Here is a 16,742-nt window from a genome sequence, read left to right on the forward strand (position 1 = left end):
CTTATACCTTCTTACGTAATAGTTTATAACCTTATACGTCAGTACGTAATAGTATATAACGACATACGTCATAACGTAATAGTATATAACGTTATACGTCATAACGTAATAGTATATAACGTTATACGTTATTACGTAGTAGTATATAACGTTATACGTTTGTACGTAATATTATATAACGTTATTCGTTATTACGTAGTAGTATATAACGTTATACGTTTGTACGTAGTAGTGTATATCGTTATTCGTGAGTACGTAATAGAATATAACGTTATACGTTATAAGGTAATACTACATAACGTTTTACGTCATACTGTAATACTATATAACGTTATACGCCAGTACGTAATAGTATATAACGTTATACGTTATTACGTAATAGTATATTACGTTATACGTTAGTACGTACTAGTATATATCGTTATACGTTAGTACGTATTAATATATAACGTTATACGTTAGTACGTAATAGTATATAACGTTATACGTTATAAGGTAATACTATATAACGTTATACATCATAACCTAATACTACATAACGTTATACGTCATAACGTAATAGTATATAACGCTATACGTCATAACGTAATAGTATATACCGTTATACGTTATTACGTAATAGTATATAACGTTATACGTTTGTACGTAGTAGTATATAACGTTATACGTTAGTACGTAATAATGTATATCGTTATACGTGAGTACGTAATAGAATATAACGTTATACGTTATATGGTAATACTACATAACGTTTTACGTCACACTGTAATACTATATAACGTTATACGTCAGTACGTAATAGTATATAACGATATACGTTATTACGTAATAGTATATTACGTTATACGTTAGTACGTATTAGTATATAACGTTATACGCTATTACGTTATAGTATATAACGTTATACTTTATAAGGTAATACTATATAACGTTATACATCATAAGGTAATACTACATAACGTTATACGACATTACGTAATAGTATATAACGTTTTACGTTAGTACGTACTAGTATATAACGTTATACGTTAGTACGTAATAGTATATAACCTTATACCTCCTTACGTAATAGTTTATAACGTTATACGTCAGTACGTAATAGTATATAACGATATACGTCATAACGTAATAGTATATAACGTTATACGTCATAACATAATAGTATATAACGTTATACGTCATAACGTAATAGTATATACCGTTATACGTTATTACGTAATAGTATATAACGTTATACGTTTGTACGTAGTAGTATGTAACGTTATACGTTAGTACGTAATAGTATATAACGTTATACGTCAGCATGTAATAGTATATAACGATATACGTCATAACGTAATAGTATATAACGTTATTCGTCATAACGTAATAGTATATAACGTTATACTTTATTACGTAGTAGTATATAACGTTATATGCTTGTACGTCGTAGTGTATATCGTTATACGTGAGTACGTAATAGAATATAACGTTATACGTTATAAGGTAATACTACATAACGTTTTACGTCATACTGTAATACTATATAACGTTATACGTCAGTACGTAATAGTATATAACGTTATACGTTATTACGTAATAGTATAATACGCTATACGTTAGTACGTACTAGTAAATAACGTTATACGTTAGTACGTAATAGTATATAACGTTATACGTTATTACGGAATAGTATATAATTTTAAACGTTAGTACGTAATAGTATATAACGTTATACGTCATAATGTAATAGTTTATAACGTTATACGTCATAACGTAATAGTATATAACGTTATACGTTTGTGCGTAGTAGTCTATAACGTTATACGTTAGTACGTATTAGTATATAACGTTATACGCTATTACGTAATAGTATATAACGCTATACGTTATAAGGTAATACTATATAACGTTATACATCATAAGGTAATACTACATAACGTTATACGAAACTACGTAATAGTATATAACGTTATACGTTAGTACGTAATAGTATATAACGATATACGTCATAACGTAATAGTATATAACGTTATACGTTATTACGTAGTAGTATATAACGTTATACGTTAGTATGTAATAGTATATAACGTTATACGTTATAAGGTAATACTACATTACGTTATACGTCATTACGTAATAGTATATAACGTTATACGATAGTGCGCAATAGTATATAACGTTATACGTTAGTACGTAATAGTATAAAGCGTTATACGTTAGTACGTAATAGTATATAACGTTATACGATATAAGGTAATACTATATAACGTTATACGTCATAAGCTAATACTACATAGCTTATACGCTATTACGTAATAGTATATTACGTTATACGTTAGTACGTACTAGTATATAACGTTATACGTTAGTACGTAATAGTATATAACCTTATACGTTCTTACGTAATAGTTTATAACGTTATACGTCAGTACGTAATAGTATATAATGATATACGTCATAACGTAATAGTATATAACGTTATACGTCATAACGTAATAGTATATAACGTTATACGTTATTACGTAGTAGTATATAACGTTATACGTTATTACGTAGTAGTATATAACGTTATACGTTTGTACGTAGTAGTGTATATCGTTATACGTGAGTACGTAATAGAATATAACGTTATACGTTATAAGGTAATACTACATAACGTTTTACGTCATACTGTAATACTATATAACGGTATACGTCAGGACGTAATAGTATATAACGATATACGTTATTACGTAATAGTATATTACGTTATACGTTAGTACGTATTGGTATATAACGTTATACGCTATTACGTAATAGTATATAACGTTATACTTTATAAGGTAATACTATATAACGTTATACATCATAGGCTAATACTACATAGCGTTATACGTTATTACGTAATAGTATATTACGTTAAACGTTACTACGTAATAGTATATATCGTTATACGTTATTACGTAATAGTATATAACCTTATACGTTCTTACGTAATAGTTTATAACGTTATACGTCAGTACGTAATAGTATATAACGATATACGTCATAACGTAATAGTATATAACGTTATACGTCATAACGTAATAGTATATAACGTTATACGTTATTACGTAGTAGTATATAACGTTATACGTTTGTACGTAGTAGTGTATATCGTTATACGTGAGTACGTAATAGAATATAACGTTATACGTTATAAGGTAATACTACATAACGTTTTACGTCATACTGTAACACTATATAACGTTATACGTCAGTACGTAATAGTATATAACGATATACGTTATTACGTAATAGTATATTACGTTATACGTTAGTACGTATTAGTATATAACGTTATACGCTATTACGTAATAGTATATAACGTTATACTTTATAAGGTAATACTATATAACGTTATACACCATAAGGTAATGCTACATAACGTTATACGACATTACGTAATAGTATAGAACGTTATACGTTAGTACGTAATGGTATATAACGTTATACGTTAGTACGTAATAGTATATAACGGTATACGTTATAAGGTAACACTATATAACGTTATACGTCATGGGCTAATACTACATAGCGTTATACGTTATTACGTAATACTATATTACGTTAAACGTTACTACGTAATAGTATATATCGTTATACGTTATTACGTAATACTATATTACGTTAAACGTTACTACGTAATAGTATATATCGTTATACGTTAGTACGTACTAGTATATAACGTTATACGTTAGTACGTAATAGTATATATCGTTATACGTTATTACGTAATAGTATATAACGTTATACGTTATTACGTAGTAGTATATAACGTTATACGTTAGTATGTATTAGTATATAACGTTATACATCATAAGCTAATACTACATAACGTTATACGTCATAAGCTAATACTACATAGCTTATACGCTATTACGTAATAGTATATTACGTTATACGTTAGTACGTACTAGTATATAACGTTATACGTTAGTACGTAATAGTATATAACGTTATACGTTCTTACGTAATAGTTTATAACGTTATACGACAGTACGTAATAGTATATAACGTTATACGTTATTACGTAATAGTATATAACGTTATACTTCAGTACGTAATAGTGTATAACGATATACGTCATAACGTAATAGTATATAACTTTATACGTCATAACGTAATAGTATATAACGTTATACGTTATTACGTAGTAGTATATAACGTTATACGTTAGTATGTAATAGTATATAACGCTATACATCATAAGCTAATACTACATAACGTTATGCGTCATAAGCTAATACTACATAGCTTATACGCTATTACGTAATAGTATATTACGTTATACGTTAGTACGTACTAGTATATAACGTTATACTTCAGTACGTAATAGTGTATAACGATATACGTCATAACGTAATAGTATTAAACTTTATACGTCATAACGTAATAGTATATAACGTTATACGTTATTACGTAGTAGTATATAACGTTGTACGTTAGTATGTAATAGTATATAACGTTATACGTTAGTACGCAATAGTATATAACCTTATACGTTCTTACATAATAGCTTATAACGTTATACGTCAGTGCGTAATAGTATATAACGATATACGTCATAACGTAATAGTATATTACGTTATACGTTAGTACGTATTATATATAACGTTATACGCTATTACGTAATAGTATATAACGTTATACGTTATAAGGTAATACTATATAACGTTTTACGTCATACTGTAATACTATATAACGTTATACGTCAGTACGTAATAGTATATAACGATATACGTTATTACGTAATAGTATATTACGTTATACGTTAGTACGTATTAGTATATAACGTTATACGCTATTACGTAATAGTATATAACGATATACTTTATAAGGTAATACTATATAACGTTGTACATCATAAGGTAATACTACATAACGTTATGCGACATTACGTAATAGTATATAACGTTATACGTTAGTACGTAATAGTATATAACGTTATACGTTAGTACGTAATAGTATATAACGGTATACGTTATAAGGTAACACTATATAACGTTATACGTCAAGGGCTAATACTACATAGCGTTATACGTTATTACGTAATAGTATATTACGTTAAACGTTACTACGTAATAGTATATATCGTTATACGTTATTACGTAATAGTATATAATGTTATACGTTAGTACGTAATAGTATATATCGTTATACGCTATTACGTAATAGTATATTACGTTATACGTTATAAGGTAATACTATTTAACGTTATACATCATAAGCTAATACTACATAACGTTATACGTCATAAGCTAATACTACATAGCGTATACGCTATTACGTAATAGTATATGTCGTTATACGTTAGTAAGTACTAGTATATAACGTTATACGTTAGTACGTAATAGTATATAACGTTATACGTTATTACGTAGTAGTATATAACGTTATACTTCAGTACGTAATAGTGTATAACAATATACGTCATAACGTATTAGTATTAAACTTTTTACGTCATAACGTAATAGTATATAACGTTATACGTTATTACGTAGTAGTATATAACGTTATACGTTAGTATGTAATAGTATATAACGTTATACGTTGTAAGGTAATACTACATAACGTTATACGTCATATGGTAATAATACATTACGTTATACGTCATTACGTAATTATATGTGACGTTATACTCTATAAGGCAATACTAAATAACGTTATACGTCACAAGGTAATACTACATAACGTTATACGTCATTACGTAATAGTATATAACGTTATACGTTAGTACGTAGTAATATATAACGTTATACGTTAGTACGTAATACTATATAACGTTATACGTTAGTTCGCAATAGTATAAGACGTTATACGCTAGTACGTAATAGTATATAATGTTATACGTCATAATGTAATTATATATAACGTTATACGTCATAACGTAATAGTATATAACGTTATACGTTATTACGTAATAGTATATAACCTTATACGTTCTTACGTAATTGTTTATAAAGTTATACGTCAGTACGTAATAGTATATAACGATATACGTCATAACGTAATAGTATATAACGTTATACGTCCTAACGTAATAGTATATAGCGTTATACGTTAGTACGTAATAGTATATAACGTTATACGGTATAAGGTAATACTATATAACGTTATACGTCATAAGCTAATACTACATAGCTTATACGCTATTACGTAATAGTATATTACGTTATACGTTAGTACGTACTAGTATACAACGTTATACGTTAGTACGTAATAGTATATAACCTTATACGTTCTTACGTAATAGTTTATAACGATATACGTCAGTACGTAATAGTATATAACGATATACGTCATAACGTAATAGTATATAACGTTATACGTTATTACGTAGTAGTATATAACGTTATACGTTTGTACGTAATAGTGTATATCGTTATACGTGAGTACGTAATAGAATATAACGTTATACGCTATTACGTAATAGTATATAACGTTATACTTTATAAGGTAACACTATATAACGTTATACGTCATGGGCTAATACTACATAGCGTTATACGTTATTACGTAATACTATATTACGTTAAACGTTACTACGTAATAGTATATATCGTTATACGTTATAACGTAATAGTATATAACGTTATACGTTAGTACGGAATAGTATATAGCGTTATACGCTATTACGTAATAGTATATAACGTTATACGTTAGTACGTAATAGTATATATCGTTATACGTTATTACGTAATAGTATATAACGTTATACTTCAGTACGTAATAGTGTATAACGATATACGTCATGACGTAATAGTATGTAACTTTATACGTCATAACGTAATAGTATATAACGTTATACGTTATTACGTAGTAGTATATAACGTTATACGTTAGTATGTAATAGTATATAACGTTATACATCATAAGCTAATACTACATAACGTTATACGTCATAAGCTAATACTACATAGCTTATACGCTATTACGTAATAGTATATTACGTTATACGTTAGTACGTACTAGTATATAACGTTATACGTTAGTACGTAATAGTATATAACCTTATAAGTTCTTACGTAATTTTTTATAACGTTATACGTCAGTACGTAATAGTATATAACGATATACGTCATAACGTAATAGTATATAACGTTATACGTCCTAACGTAATAGTATATAGCGTTATACGTTAGTACGTAATAGTATATAACGTTATACGATATAAGGTAATACTATATAACGTTATACGTCATAAGCTAATATTGCATAGCTTATACGCTATTACGTAATAGTATATTACGTTATACGTTAGTACGTACTAGTATATAACGTTATACGTTAGTACGTAATAGTATATAACCTTATACGTTCTTACGTAATAGTTTATAACGTTATACGTCAGTACGTAATAGTATATAACGATATACGTTATTACGTAATAGTATATTACGTTATACGTTAGTACGTAATAGTATATAACGTTATACGATATAAGGTAATACTATATAACGTTATACGTCATAAGCTAATATTACATAGCTTATACGCTATTACGTAATTGTATATTACGTTATACGTTAGTACGTACTAGTATATAACGTTATACGTTAGTACGTAATAGTATATAACCTTATACGTTCTTACGTAATAGTTTATAACGTTATACGTCAGTACGTAATAGTATATAACGATATACGTTATTACGTAATAGTATATTACGTTATACGTTAGTACGTATTAGTATATAACGTTATACGCTATTACGTAATAGTATATAACGATATACTTTATAAGGTAATACTATATAACGTTGTACATCATAAGGTAATACTACATAACGTTATACGACATTACGTAATAGTATATAACGTTATACGTTAGTACGTAATAGTATATAACGTTATACGTTAGTACGTAATAGTATATAACGGTATACGTTATAAGGTAACACTATATAACGTTATACGTCATAGGCTAATACTACATAGCGTTATACGTTATTACGTAATAGTATATTACGTTAAACGTTACTACGTAATAGTATATATCGTTATACGTTATTACGTAATAGTATATAACGTTATACGTTAGTACGTAATAGTATATATCGTTATACGCTATTACGTAATAGTATATTACGTTATACGTTATAAGGTAATACTATATAACGTTATAGATCATAAGCTAATACTACATAACGTTATACGTCATAAGCTAATACTACATAGCGTATACGTTATTACGTAATAGTATATGTCGTTATACGTTAGTACGTACTAGTATATAACGTTATACGTTAGTACGTAATAGTATATAACGTTATACGTTATTACGTAATAGTATATAACGTTATACTTCAGTACGTAATAGTATATAACGTTATACTTCAGTACGTAATAGTGTATAACGATATACGTCATAACGTAATAGTATATAACGTTATACGTTATTACGTAGTAGTATATAACGTTGTACGTTATTACGTAGTAGTATATAACGTTATACGTTATAAGGTAATACTACATAACGTTATACGTCATATGGTAATAATACATAACGTTATACGTCATTACGTAATTATATGTGACGTTATACTCTATAAGGCAATACTAAATAACGTTATACGTCATAAGGTAATACTACATAACGTTATACGTCATTACGTAATAGTATATAACGTTATACGTTAGTACGTAGTAATATATAACGTTATACGTTAGTACGTAATACTATATAACCTTATACGTTAGTTCGCAATAGTATAAGACGTTATACGCTAGTACGTAATAGCATATGTCGTTATACGTTAGTACGTACTAGTATATAACGTTATACGTTAGTACGTAATAGTATATAACCTTATACGTTCTTACGTAATAGCTTATAACGTTATACGTCATAATGTAATAATTTATAACGTTATACGTCATAACGTAATAGTATATAACGTTATACATCATAAGCTAATTCTACATAACGTTATACGTCATAACGTAATAGTATATAACGTTATACGTCATAACGTAATAGTATAATACGTTATACGTTAGTACGTACTAGTATATAACGTTATACGTTAGTACGTAATAGTATATAACGTTATACGTTATTACGGAATAGTATATAACGTTATACGTTAGTACGTAATAGTATATGTCGTTATACGTTAGTACGTACTAGTATATAACGTTATACGTTAGTACGTAATAGTATATAACCTTATACGTTCTTACGTAATAGCTTATAACGTTATACGTCATAATGTAATAATTTATAACGTTATACGTCATAACGTAATAGTATATAACGTTATACGTTTGTGCGTAGTAGTGTATAACGTTGTACGTTAGTACCTATTAGTAAATAACGTTATACGCTATTACGTAATAGTATATAACGTTATACGTTATAAGGTAATACTATATAACGTTATACATCATAAGGTAATACTACATAACGTTATACGAAATTACGTAATAGTATATAACTTTATACGTTAGTACGTAATAGTATATAGCGTTATACGCTATTACGTAATAGTATATAACGTTATACGTTATAAGGTAATACTATATAACGTTATAAATCATAAGCTAATACTACATAACGTTATACGTCATAAGCTAATACTACATAGCGTATACGTTATTACGTAATAGTATATGTCGTTATACGTTAGTACGTACTAGTATATAACGTTATACGTTAGTACGTAATAGTATATAACGTTATACGTTATTACATAATAGTATATAACCTTATACGTCAGTACGTAATAGTATATAACGATATACGTCATAACGTAATAGTGTTTAACTTTATACGTCATAACGTAATAGTATATAACGTTATACGTTATTACGTAGTGGTATATAACGTTATACGTTAGTATGTAATAGTATATAACGTTATACGTTATAAGATAATACTACATAACGTTATACGTCATATGGTAATAATACATAACGTTATACGTCAGTACGTAATAGTATATAACGTTATACGTTATAAGGTAATACTATATAACGTTATACGTCATAAGGTAATACTACATAACGTTATACGACATTACGTAATAGTATATAACGTTATACGTTAGTACGTAATAGTATATAACGTTATACGTTAGTACGTAATACTATATAACGTTAAACGTTAGTACGTAATAGTATATAACGTTATACGTTATAAGGTAATACTATATAACGTTGTACGTCATAAGCTAATACTACATAGCGTTATACGTTATTATGTAATAGTATATTACGTTATACGTTAGTACGTAATAGTATATAACGTTATACGACATTACGTAATAGTATATAACGTTATACGTTGTTAGTACGGACTAGTATATAACGTCATACGTTAGTACGTAATAGTATATAACCTTATACGTTATTACGTAATAGTTTATAACGTTATACGTCAGTACGTAATAGTATATAACGATATACGCCATAACGTAATAGTATATAACGTTATACGTCATAACGTAATAGTATATAACGTTATACTTTTGTACGTAGTAGTGTATAACGTTATACGTTAGTACGTAATAGTATATAACGTTATACGTTATAAGGTAATACTACATAACGTTTTACGTCATACTGTAATACTATATAACGTTATACGTTAGTACGTAATTGTATATAACGTTATACGTTAGTACGTAATAGTATATAACGTTATACGTTAGAAACGAAATAGTATATAAGCTTATACGTTATTACGTAATAGTTTATAACGTTATACGTCAGTACGTAATAGTGTATAACGATATACGTCATAACGTAATAGTATATAACTTTATACGTTATAAGGTTATACTACATAACGTTTTATGTCATACTGTAATACTATATAACGTTATACGTCAGTACGTAATAGTATATAACGTTATACGTTATAAGGTAATACTACATAACGTTATACGTCATACTGTAATACTATATAACGTTATACGTTAGTACGTAATTGTATATAACGTTATACGTTAGTACGTAATAGTATATAACGTTATACGTCATTACGTAATAGTATATAACGTTATACGTTAGTACGTAGTAGTATATAACGTTATACGTTACTACGTAATAGTATATAACGTTATACGTTAGTACGTAATAGTATATGACGTTATACGCTAGTACGTAATAGTATATAACGTTATGCGTCAGTACGTAATAGTATATAACGTTATACGTTTTTACGTAATAGTATATAACGTTATACGTCAGTACGTAATACTATATAACGATATACGTCATAACGTAATAGTATATAACGTTATACGTTATTACGTTGTAGTATATAACGTTATACGTCAGTACGTAATACTATATAACGATATACGTCATAACGTAATAGTATATAACGTTATACGTTATTACGTAATACTAAATAACGTTATACGTTATAAGGTAATACTATATAACGTTATACGTCATAAGCTAATACTACATAGCGTTATACGTTATTATGTAATAGTATATTACGTTATACGTTAGTACGTAATAGTATATAACGTTATACGTTATTACGTAATAGTATATAACGTTATACGTTATACGGTAATACTACAAAACGTTATACGTCATAAGGTAATACTACATAACTTTATACGACATTACGTAGTAGTATATAACGTTATACGTTAGTACGTAATAGTATATGTCGTTATACGTTAGTACGTACTAGTATATTACGTTATGCGTTAGTACGTAATAGTATATAACGTTATACGTTAGTACGTAATAGTATATAACGTTATACGTTTTTACGTAATAGTATATAACGTTATACATCAGTACGTAATAGTATATAACGTTATACGTTTTTACGTAATAGTATATAACGTTATACGATAGTACGTAATAGTATATAACGTTATACGTTATAAGGTAATACTATATATCGTTATACGTCAGAAGGTAATACTACATAACGTTATACGACATTACGTAATACTATATAACGTTATACGTTATAAGGTAACACTATATAACGTTATACGTCATAAGCTAATACTACATAGCGTTATACGTTATTATGTACTAGTATATTACGTTATACGTTAGTACGTAATAGTATATAACGTAATACGTTATTACGTAATAGTATATTACGTTATACGTTAGTACGTAATAGTATATAACGTTATACGTTATTACGTAATAGTATATTACGTTATACGTTAGTACGTAATAGTATATAACGTTATACGCTAGTACGTAATAGTATATAACGTTATACGTCAGTACGTAATAGTATATAACGTTATACGTTTTTACGTAATAGTATATAACGTTATACGTCAGTACGTAATAGTATATAACGATATACGTCATAACGTAATAGTTTATAACGTTATACGTCAGTAGGTAATAGTATATAACGTTATACGACATTACGTAATAGTATTTAACGTTATACGTTAGTACGTAATAGTATATAACGTTATACGTTAGTACGTAATAGTATATAACGTTATACGTTAGTACGTAATAGTATATAACGGTATACGTTATAAGGTAACACTATATAACGTTATACGTCATAGGCTAATACTACATAGCGTTATACGTTATTACGTAAAAGTATATTAAGTTAAACGTTACTACGTAATAGTATATATCGTTATACGTTATTACGAAATAGTATATAACGTTTTACGTTAGTTCGTAATAGTATATAGCGTTATACGCTATTACGCAATAGTATATAACGTTATACGTCAGTACGTAATAGTGTATAACGATATACGTCATAACGTAATAGTATATAACGTTATACGTTATTACGTAGTAGTATATAACGTTATACGTTAGTATGTAATAGTATATAACGGTATACGTTATAAGGTAACACTATATAACGTTATACGTCATAGGCTAATACTACATAACGTTATACGTTATTACGTAATAGTATATTACGTTAAACGTTACTACGTAATAGTATATATCGTTATACGTTATTACGTAATAGTATATAACGCTATACGTTAGTACGTAATAGTATATAGCGTTATATGCTATTACGTAATAGTATATAACGTTATACGTTATAAGGTAATACTATATAACGTTATACATCATAAGCTAATACTACATAACGATATACGTCATACGCTAATACTACACAGCGTATACGTTATTACGTAATAGTATATGTCGTTATACGTCAGTACGTAATAGTGTATAACGATATACGTTATAACGTAATAGTATATAACTTTATACGTCATAACGTAATAGTATATAACGTTATACGTTATTACGTAATAGCTTATAACGTTATACGTCAGTACGTAATAGTATATAACGCTATACGTCATAACGTAATAGTATATAACGTTATACGTTTGTACGTATTAGTATATAACGTTATACGTTATTACGTAATAGTATATAACGTTATACGTTATTACGTAATAGTATATAACGTTATACGTCAGTACGTAATAGTGTATAACGATATACGTTATAACGTAATAGTATATAACTTTATACGTCATAACGTAATAGTATATAACGTTATACGTTATTACGTAATAGCTTATAACGTTATACGTCAGTACGTATTAGTATATAACGATATACGTCATAACGTAATAGTATATAACGTTATACGTTTGTACGTATTAGTATATAACGTTATACGTTATTACGTAATAGTATATAACGTTATACGTTTGTACGTATTAGTATATAACGTTATACGTTATTACGTAATAGTATATGTCGTTATACGTTAGTACGTACTAGTATATAACGTTATACGTTAGTACGTAATAGTATATAACCTTATACGTTCTTACGTAATAGCTTATAACGTTATACGACAGTACGTAATAGTATATAACGTTATACGTTTGTACGTATTAGTATATAACGTTATACGTTATTACGTAATACTACATAACGTTATACGACATTACGTAATACTATATAACGTTATACGTTATAAGGTAATACTATATAACGTTGTACGTCATAAGCTAATACTACATAGCGTTATACGTTATTATGCAATAGTATACTACGTTATACGTTAGTACATAATAGTATATAACGTTATACGTTATTACGTAATAGTATATAACGATATACGTCATAACGTAATAGTATATAACGTTATACGTTATTACGTAGTAGTATATAACGTTATACGTTAGAATGTAATAGTATATAACGTTATACGTTATAAGGTAATACTACATTACGTTATACGTCATTACGTAATAGTATATAACGTTATACGTCAGTACGTAATAGTATATAACGATATACGTTATTACGTAATAGTATATTACGTTATACGTTAGTACGTAATAGTATATAACGTTATACTTTATAAGGTAATACTATATAACGTTATACATCATAAGGTAATACTACATAACGTTATACGACATTACGTAATAGTATTTAACGTTATACGTTAGTACGTAATAGTATATAACGTTATACGTTAGTACGTAATAGTATATAACGTTATACGTTAGTACGTAATAGTATATAACGGTATACGTTATAAGGTAACACTATATAACGTTATACGTCATAGGCTAATACTACATAGCGTTATACGTTATTACGTAATAGTATATTAAGTTAAACGTTACTACGTAATAGTATATATCGTTATACGTTATTACGAAATAGTATATAACGTTTTACGTTAGTACGTAATAGTATATAGCGTTATACGCTATTACGCAATAGTATATAACGTTATACGTCAGTACGTAATAGTGTATAACGATATACGTCATAACGTAATAGTATATAACTTTATACGTCATAACGTAATAGTGTATAACGTTATACGTTATTACGTAGTAGTATATAACGTTATACGTTAGTATGTAATAGTATATAACGTTATACGTTATAAGGTAATACTACATAACGTTATACGTCATAAGGTAATACTACATAACGTTATACGATAGTACGCAATACTACATTACGTTATACGTTATTACGTAATAGTATATAACGTTATACGATAGTACGCAATAGTATATAACGTTATACGTTAGTACGTAATAGTATATAACGTTATACGATAGTACGCAATAGTATATAACGTTATACGTTAGTACGTAATAGTATATAACGTTATACGTCAGTACGTAATAGTATATAACGATATACGTCATAACGTAATAGTATATAACGATATACGTCATAACGTAATAGTATATAACGTTATACGTTATTACGTAGTAGTATATAACGTTATACGTTAGTATGTAATAGTATATAACGTTATACATTATAAGGTAATACTACATTACGTTATACGTTATTACGTAATAGTATATAACGTTATACGATAGTACGCAATAGTATATAACGTTATACGTTATTACGTAGTAGTATATAACGTTATACGTTAGTATGTAATATTATATAACGGTATACGTTATAAGGTAACACTATATAACGTTATACGTCATAGGCTAATACTACATAGCGTTATACGTTATTACGTAATAGTATATTACGTTAAACGTTACTACGTAATAGTATATAACGATATACGTCATAACGTAATAGTATATAACGATATACGTCATAACGTAATAGTATATAACGTTATACGTTATTACGTAGTAGTATATAACGTTATACGTTAGTATGTAATAGTATATAACGGTATACGTTATAAGGTAACACTATATAACGTTATACGTCATAGGCTAATACTACATAGCGTATACGTTATTACGTAATAGTATATGTCGTTATACGTTAGTACGTACTAGTATATAACGTTATACGTTAGTACGTAATAGTATGTAACGTTATACGTTATTACGTAATAGTATATAACGTTATACGTCAGTACGTAATAGTGTATAACGATATACGTTATAACGTAATAGTATATAACTTTATACGTCATAACGTAATAGTATATAACGTTATACGTTATTACGTAATAGTATATAACGTTATACGTTTGTACGTATTAGTATATAACGTTATACGTTATTACGTAATAGTATATGTCGTTATACGTTAGTACGTACTAGTATATAACGTTATACGTTAGTACGTAATAGTATATAACCTTATACGTTCTTACGTAATAGCTTATAACGTTATACGTCAGTACGTAATAGTATATAACGATATACGTCATAACGTAATAGTATATAACGTTATACGTTTGTACGTATTAGTATATAACGTTATACGTTATTACGTAATAGTATATAACGTTATACGTTTGTACGTATTAGTATATAACGTTATACGTTACAAGGTAATACTATATAACGTTATACATCATAAGGTAATACTACATAACGTTATACGAAATTACGTAATAGTATATAACGTTATACGTTATAAGGTAATACTATATAACGTTATAAACCATAAGCTAATACTACATAACGTTATACGTCATAATCTAATACTACATAGCGTATACGTTATTACGTGATAGTATATGTCGTTATACGTTAGTACGTAATAGTATATAATGTTATACGTCATAATGTAATAATTTATAACGTTATACGTCATAACGTAATAGTATATAACGTTATACGTTTGTGCGTAGTAGTGTATAACTTTATACGTTAGTACGTATTAGTATATAACGTTATACGCTATTACGTAATAGTATATAACGTTATACGTTACAAGGTAATACTATATAACGTTATACATCATAAGGTAATACTACATAACGTTATACGAAATTACGTAATAGTATATAACGTTATACGTTATAAGGTAATACTATATAACGTTATAAACCAT

This window comes from Bombus pascuorum, unplaced genomic scaffold (genome assembly GCF_905332965.1).
Source record: "Bombus pascuorum unplaced genomic scaffold, iyBomPasc1.1, whole genome shotgun sequence".
Taxonomy (NCBI): domain Eukaryota; kingdom Metazoa; phylum Arthropoda; class Insecta; order Hymenoptera; family Apidae; genus Bombus; species Bombus pascuorum.